This window comes from Macaca fascicularis, chromosome 4 (genome assembly GCF_037993035.2).
Source record: "Macaca fascicularis isolate 582-1 chromosome 4, T2T-MFA8v1.1".
NCBI classification, from domain to species: domain Eukaryota; kingdom Metazoa; phylum Chordata; class Mammalia; order Primates; family Cercopithecidae; genus Macaca; species Macaca fascicularis.
In genome coordinates this window covers 34,603,815-34,611,692 of record NC_088378.1, presented here as the reverse complement: position 1 = coordinate 34,611,692, position 7,878 = coordinate 34,603,815, and the positions used below count along the sequence as shown (strand labels likewise).

At 40.4% G+C, this 7,878-nt stretch overlaps 1 long non-coding RNA gene across 1 annotated transcript; it reads left to right on the top strand.

Moving 5' to 3' along the window:
- Positions 1-849: 849 nt before the first annotated feature.
- Positions 850-2,550, top strand: LOC135970398 (uncharacterized). The gene is made up of 2 exons (XR_010586075.1): positions 850-1,030; positions 2,415-2,550. It is a non-coding gene; the product is annotated as an uncharacterized lncRNA (long non-coding RNA).
- The last annotated feature ends 5,328 nt before the right edge of the window (positions 2,551-7,878 follow it).

Sequence of the window (7,878 nt, the reverse complement as noted above, 5' to 3'; positions counted from 1 at the left end):
AAATGCAGCGCCATTGCATGGAACAGAATTGCTGGCGATGCTAAAACAAATCTTGTGGACGTATGAGCATTAACTCTAGCCTGCTGTAGATGAAAAAGTTAAATTTGATGAATCTTTCTCTTGAAAGGCTGTTCCAAGCTAACAGGTAAATCTTAATGGAGCATCGGTGACATAAACAGTGAATCAAGTAGTGTTTCAGGCTTCCTAAACAACCGAATTATTTAGATGTCTTCTAATATAAAATTCTTCATGCCTTTCTATTTCTGAATCCCCTGCCAGGAATATCGTCATCCTAAAGTATTCTTTGAAAAGAGCAGAAAGATTCCCTCCCGGTGTTACAGCCCAAGGCAACTGGAGTGAGGGAGTGAGGGAATCTCCTTATTTAGAGTAGATACTCGATTAGTGCAAATGGGTAGCACCCACCACTTACTGAATCCTTGTGGTGGTCTAGCTCCCCCGTGTCACACAATTTTTGCCATATCTCATTCAATCCTTACCATAGTCCTCCAGTGTCATTAGCCTGTTATTATTGATGATGTGATGAAGGCTCACTGCTGCTTAACGACAAGCTTCAGACTTTCAAAGCACGTGTTCTTAGAGGAAAGAAAAGTTTAATTCTACTATGACAACTTTAATTGCTAAAAAATTTTGCATGTTTTACAGGAAGAAAAAGAATATTGCTTATGAAGGGATCTAAAATCAATCAACATATATTAAATGGAACAAATTTTATAAAAACTTGGTCATTTAAAAATATTTTCTCTGCCTTATTAAGGAAAGTGTTTCTGTTTTAATAATTACCTTTTCATGAAATTTTGAGATATTGTAATATTGATGTTAGTCCAGTTTCTCTGTTCCCGGACCGAACCGAGGATTGGGCTGCTTAATCTCGCCGTCCGGTAACGAGATGCAGATGAACTGGGAAAGAAGAGAGCTTATTTCTATAACAGGATACAGGGAGAAGACCAGGAAAATATCACCAGACCAACTCAAAATTACCAAGTTTTCCAGAGTGCTATATGTGCTACGTGTAAGTGTGCATTCATTTAAAGACATAAGTGATTAACTTCTTCTAGTCTATAACTAAGGTCTGAGTCCTGAAGACCTTCCTCTGGAGTCTCAGTAAATTTACTTAATCTAGGTGGGTGCAGGCACCAGGGGTGATTACCCTTATCTTGTTTCCTGCTAAATCAGGGAGGTTTGGGGAGTGTCTTCAGATCTCAGATAAACTTGTTTGTGGAGGTCTGGGGAGTTTCTTCAGACCCCCAATAAAACTTGTTTAATCCTAAACAAGTCCTGTTAAGAATTCCTTCGTTATCTTGTCATGCTTCAAGGCCCAGGAAAGGCCTGGGCAAGACTCTTGGTAGGCTTTCGTTACATCTCAGCCTCTGTATAAGGACACTGGTTCTCGCAACTTTTAATATTTAATTTAATCATTCAGTCAGTGCTGAAACCGTTGTCATGGAGGCCTGCCTGTTGTGCTGTTAGGGACACCTGGCCTGCCACACCTGAAGCAGATATGGCCTCTTAAAATTTGTTGACTAAAAATAGACTGGGCGCGGTGTCACATGCCTGTAATCCGAGCACTTTGGGAGGCCGAGGTGGGCAGATCACGAGGTCGGGAGTTTGAGACCAGCCTGGCCAACATAGTGAAACTCTGTCTCTACTAAAAATACAAAAAATCATCTGGGTGTGGTGGCGGGTGCCTGTAATCCCAGCTTCTTGGGAGGCTGAGGCAGGAGAATTGTTTGAACCAGGGAAGCGGAAGTTGCAGTGAGCTAAGATCGTGCCACTGCACTCCAGCCTGGGCAACAGAGCAACATTCCGTCTCAAAAAAAAAAAAAAAAATTCCCTTTCTTCCAGTTCCTATCAATCCATTTCCCTCACCAAGGTAACCACTGTGAACAGTTTTTTATCAATAAATTTACCCATTTTCTTGTACAATATTAATTCTGTATGTACACACAGAATAAGATATAATTTGACATCACTGACTCATACCAAATGGATTGTTCCACAACTAGATTTTTAAATTTAAAAATATATCTTGAGTATATCTTCATGCCAGATTAAATGGGCCTATTTACTTTTTTTTTAAACTTATTCCAGTATGTTCCAAAGTGTTGGTGAACCATGGTTGATTTAACCAGTCCTCTACTAATGAACAATCCATAGGTCGAATGTTTATGTTTCCTCCAAAATTTATGTTGAAACTTAATCTCCATTGCGGTGCTATTTAGAGATGAGGCCTCTGAGGAAGTGATTAAGTCATGAAGGCTTTGCCCTCATGAATGAATTAGTGCCTTATAAAAGAGTTGGGAATTAGTGAGGCCCTATTGCCTGTGTGCCTTCGAGGACACAGCATTCCTCCCTTTTGCCTTTCAACCTTCTGACATGGTGTTTGTCCCCTCCAGAGGACACAGCAACAAGGTGTCATGCTGGAAGCAGAGAGCGCAGTCTTCCACCAGACACCAAACCGGCCAGTGCCTTGCTCTGGGACTTCTCAGCCTTCAGAACAGTGAAAAATAAAATTCTATTATTTATAAATTACCCAGTATATGGTATTTTATTATAATAACACAAATGAACTAAGACAGACTTTTTTAGTGGTTTCGAATTTTTGCCATTACAAGTAGTGGTGAAATGAACATTTATATATGTATATCTTGGTTCAAATATTGCTATAAGATAAGCAACAGATAGCTTGAGATCTCACACTATATTTTAGAGTTTGATTTGGGCAGTTGGCAAGAATATAAAGAATAAAACATTTCCTACCTTCAAGGGATTTTAACCTACATGGAAAGATAAGCTGCAAGCCTAACAAAACAAAATAATAAAAATGTAGATAAAGATGATTCCAAGATTTAGATTTAAGGGCAATCATAAGATACGATAAATTGCTAACTATGTTTTCCATTCATACAACAGTTATTCAAAATGAAAGTCACATTTCTTGCTCTCTTATGCTTATAAGCCTAGAAGAGCACGTGGAGAGATGGTTGTAGGGCAAAGCGGAATTCTCGAAGTATTCATAGGGTGCCTTGGGAGGCCCAGTGAAGAGAATTCCTGGTGAGCCTGGGAAATGAGGAAACGATTTCTTGAAGAACTGACGTAGGAGCCATGTCTTGAGGAGTAAGTGGGATTTAGCTGTGCAGAGAAAAAGAAGACAAAATTTATTTAGAGATATTCCCTTGTGGACAGATACGTCAGAGCATTACTTTCAGCTGGAAGGCCAAGAAAAGTTTTCTGGATGAGGTGGGTTTGAGTCGGGTCTCTAAGGGATACAGGTCCAAATGGACAGTGTAGAGTGAGGATGGCTCCAATGGAATGGCCTGAACAGAAGCAGTGGACAGTGGCAAGTATATCCAAGGAATACGGAATAATATAGTTTGGCTGCAGCAAAAGGTTTGTGTGAGGGAGTATAACATCCAAGGAAGAGAAAGTGGATTAAGGCCACATCAGGAAGGCTTTTAATTTTTGGTTAATGCATTTGGACATTATCCTATAGGGCATGGGGAACACTTTGGGGGAAAAATATTTGGTAGCCATATTATAAAAGTACGGTAGAACTCTGGAGAATGGACTTGTGTTATGAGTGGAAATATATTACAATCACATGTCATTTCTTAGACTATTTAAAACATTTTTCTTATAGCTAAAAATTGCCTCATATTTTTAAGTGCTTATATATCTAGTACATTTTCAGAGTTGCTAATTCATTCCCTAATAATTTTCCAGTAAAAATCTAAAATTCCTCTCAATTGAGAAAGGAGTGGCATTTTCCTCTTTTTGTCCCAAGAGGATTTCATGGGCTGCCACATGGGAGGCAGACCAGAAGAGGACAAAAGGATACAAGGAATTACACTGGTTTGGGCCAGGAGGTGTGATGCAGGTGGTAGGACATGGTGAAAGAGGTATCTCTGGGAGAAAGAGAAGAGCAGTGTTAAGGATGACTCCAATTGGGAACGAAAACACAGGAAAGCAGGGGCAGAGATGGGCAGGGAGGTGGTGCAAGAGGAATATTTGTTGATTTTATTAGTAACGTGGCATACAGGTTTGTTCAATAGTGAGAATATTTGTTAGTTGTATTTATTCCTGTTTTTCTCAGAAAATGATACAGTAGGAAGGAGGACAAGACCCTGGAAATGCATGCCCACTCCCTGGCCCCGAGGCCCATGGTATTTCCCCTCATATCCCACTGGTGAGAAATGTCACATGGCCACACTCTGCAAGGGAGTCTGGGAAGTGCAGTTCAACCATGTGTCTGGGTATAATTCTTTTGCTGTAGAAGACTCTAAGGAGCATATTTTGGTGGACATCTGGAAGTATTTGCTTTCTAAATACATTATTCACTCATTATATTGAGGGCTGATTTTATGTCAAGGTCTGGCTATATTCTGGGGAGTCTGTGAAATAACTGTCAGATATATGCATGTGGCAATTAAAAATTTGAGAACGAATACTTTGAGATCATCCAACTACTTGTTTCCTGACTTCCTATTTAAAACCTTGGTAATGAATGATATGGATTCCTGGCTAAAATCACCTATCCAGGGAAGTATCTAGCGTGGAGGACAAGAGTATTATCCTGAAATCAGATCAATCTCACTGTAAAGTAACACACTGACAACCTGATTTACAAGGCAGCCTCATGTGAATTTTTCCACTGGGAACCTGGTTCACTCCTGAGCAAGCTGACAATGAAGTGTCAGGACTGGAGATGCTGTGGGCCAGACCTGTGTGACCACAGGCAGCATTCTGCATGCTTACCTGCCTGCCTCCTCCCCTCCTTCTTGTCAGTTCCCAATAGCCAATGACTGTGAGCCCTGAAAGCATTCTTTTATTTGAGAGATCTGTCCTTTAGTTTAAATCAACTATTCACATTACATACACACATAATACATTTCACAGGCAAGGCCCTGCTGTCTTGACCTTATAGACTGTAGAACTCGTTTACCTTGTCATGATCGCATAGTGAGTCTGTACTTCAGTGAATATTCCTGCTATCATATCTTCCCTTTCTTCTCTTTCTCTTTCTATGATGACAAGGATGTAACATGGAAATTGTAGAGTTAGCAAGCAGCACTTTCTCTAAGCCCTGTGTGTCCCGTCCCCTGTTGAGTGCAGCTGGCAGGTGATGTGTTTCATGATGGTAGCTTGCACCTAAATACAGTGTTTAGAATACACAAATATGTGAGTTATTTCTTTTTTCTTTTACTATTGTCTCTGCTTTTCTCTATCTTTCTATTAAGGATGCATAGGTTTACATCTAAGTTGCTTCTGTCCTAGTAATGTCCCTTTATTGTTATGCAAATGCCAATACGTAATTATTATGCATGCTACTGTTTCCAGAAAGTCAAATAGTAGCTACCTAGGTGTCTCACAGGGAGGTACCAGAAGACTTTGCTCCTCTCCAAGAAACCTTGTTCAAATGTCCATCTTTGATATCTTCTATTGTTAAGTGAATCACCAGGATGGTCCTTGCCTTTTTCATGCTTATCTTCTCAGGGAGAACAAATCTGAATGCCAAAAGATATAAAGAAAGTGCAGATTGCTGTACCCATCCTGAGTCACATGAATTAAATAAACCATCTGCTCACACACAAGAAGAGACTTACATGCACAGTGTAGGGTGGTAAGTAACATGTTTAGACTCAAGAGGGAGACACTTAAAATTTGGATTCATTCTATAGAGATCAATTTAAAAAAGATAAAGCGCCAAGGGTAAATTCTAAATGTCTTGCCATGGCATACTCGTCTCTATTTGGTCAAGTCTATCTGCCCCTCAGCCTCACTGTTGTGGTATGCCCCCGACACCCACCTTTCGCCCACTCACTCTCCCATGTTCTATATCCCAGTACGTGGCACAAAACAAATATTGGCTGAATGAATGAAATTGATTAATGCTCCTTACATTTGTGCGTTTCCTCAGCCTAGCGTGCCTCTCCCCCCACCTCCATCTCGTTGACTCTTACTTGTGAAGGCTTCATTCAAGCAGTGTCCTTTCTGCCACCTGGGATGAGCAGGCATTCACCTCCTCTCTTCTCCTGTCATTTTTACCAGGGTTGCATTTATCATATCACTCCATAACTTTCTAGCTACATGTTTCTTTTCCTCACAGACTGTGAGCTCTTCATGGGCAAAGATGGGACTTAATTGTCAGGCAAAATGCAGTGCCTAATTCAATGCCTGGCACGTTGTCCGGCGAATGAACTTATTCACCCACAGTGAAATGTAACTGCAGGAGAGACCAGAACATTCTTGGCAGTTGGTAAGCTCATTCTCTCCCCAGTAGATAAATTTTCTTGGGAAATTTAATGGTTACAAAAAATTTCTTGGTGAATATGAATCAAACCCAAGGCAGCTAGAGAGCCTTCATGGACATTTTTATTAAATTTAGTGAGTCACCCTTCTCTTTCTATAATAACACATTGAACCTGTCAAGCAGAGCGAAATACCCACGTCAGGAAGCATACATCTTCCATGAAGACTGCCAGACACATCCTGCAGGGCTCTTCACTTGCCCTAGCACCTTTACCTAATAGGAATGGACATTCGTTATTGTGACTGCTCCAAAGCTTATACTTTGGGCATTTCCAGATTATGAGTTTTAGCTATAAACCTCTTTCGGAAAAAAAAAAAAAATGTCATAAAGAATCCCAAACCCAGATGTCCTTGAAGCTTGAAACAGGCATGTAGCTTAGGTTCTACTAATCAGATCATACTCATCTAGGCATGGATTTGGAAATGAGAAATGTGGAAAAGCAGCCCTGGGCAGGGACACATATCTGGCAAGCATGTTGGTGAAGGCCTTCAGCTCATCAGGGTGGAGCTCCTGGCACCCAGTCCCCTGTGTCTTCTGGGAATAGTGAGCTTGGCTGTGGTGTCCTTGTTCCTCAAAGTGTTTTTGGGTATCTGTCCTAAATGCTTGACTTTTCTGGCCCACCTGGGATTTCTCTGAGTAGCCAAATATCATTTAATAAAGTTATTTTCTGCCTACGCTAGACAGGATAAATTGTTTTTGCAACTAACATTCCTATTCTACACTCACAATGTTACTCTAATTTCAACAGCCATTTCCAGAGAAAAGTTGCATTCTAATTGTTCTGATGAAGGCTTCTGTACAGAATATTTGGATACTTTAAGTAATATAGAAGTTATTCCTTTTATGATCTTTCTCATTTTCCTTAATTTCTGTTGCTTCTTTCATTTACTAACCCCTCCCACCTTTTTAAAAACCATTTCACCATGGTAGGTTAGTAAAAACATAGGCTTTGGAGATGCAAAGTACTGTGTATGGGAGCTGGCTCTATTATTTATTAGTCACACGACCTTGGACATCTTCCTAACCTTTCTGAGCCTTCCTCAGAAGATGTGAAAACAGTATTTATCCTGTAGAATTCTTGTTAAAATGAGACAAGGCCTGGCATATTGACTGCCATCAACAGGAACTCTTATCAGAGGGCTCTTGTCAGTCTCGCTCAGTTAACTTTGAAAGGCATCCAGGAAGACCAAGTTTGTTTCTCTTTTATGTTAAGTTTTCCGGCGCAAGACTCTATAATAGCTTACCTACTGAAGCTATTTATTGCCTATTGAGTTAATTCTCAAATTCTTACCCTGGAATTAAAAATCTTCTTTTACCTCGTCCTATCTTTCCTGTCCAGCCTCATCTCTTACAATTAGTTTGCAAGAGCCTTTTGTATTCATGATCTCAGCCCCTTTATCCTCACAACACACTGTGTGCATTCCCACTGCTCCCCCAACTTCCTTGCCCCTATTCAGGTGACCCCCTTTCTCGAGCTTACCCCTTCCTTTCTCTCTGCCAAGCCAAATCAAACCTTTCTGTTAAAATATATTGTATGTATAACATTTTGT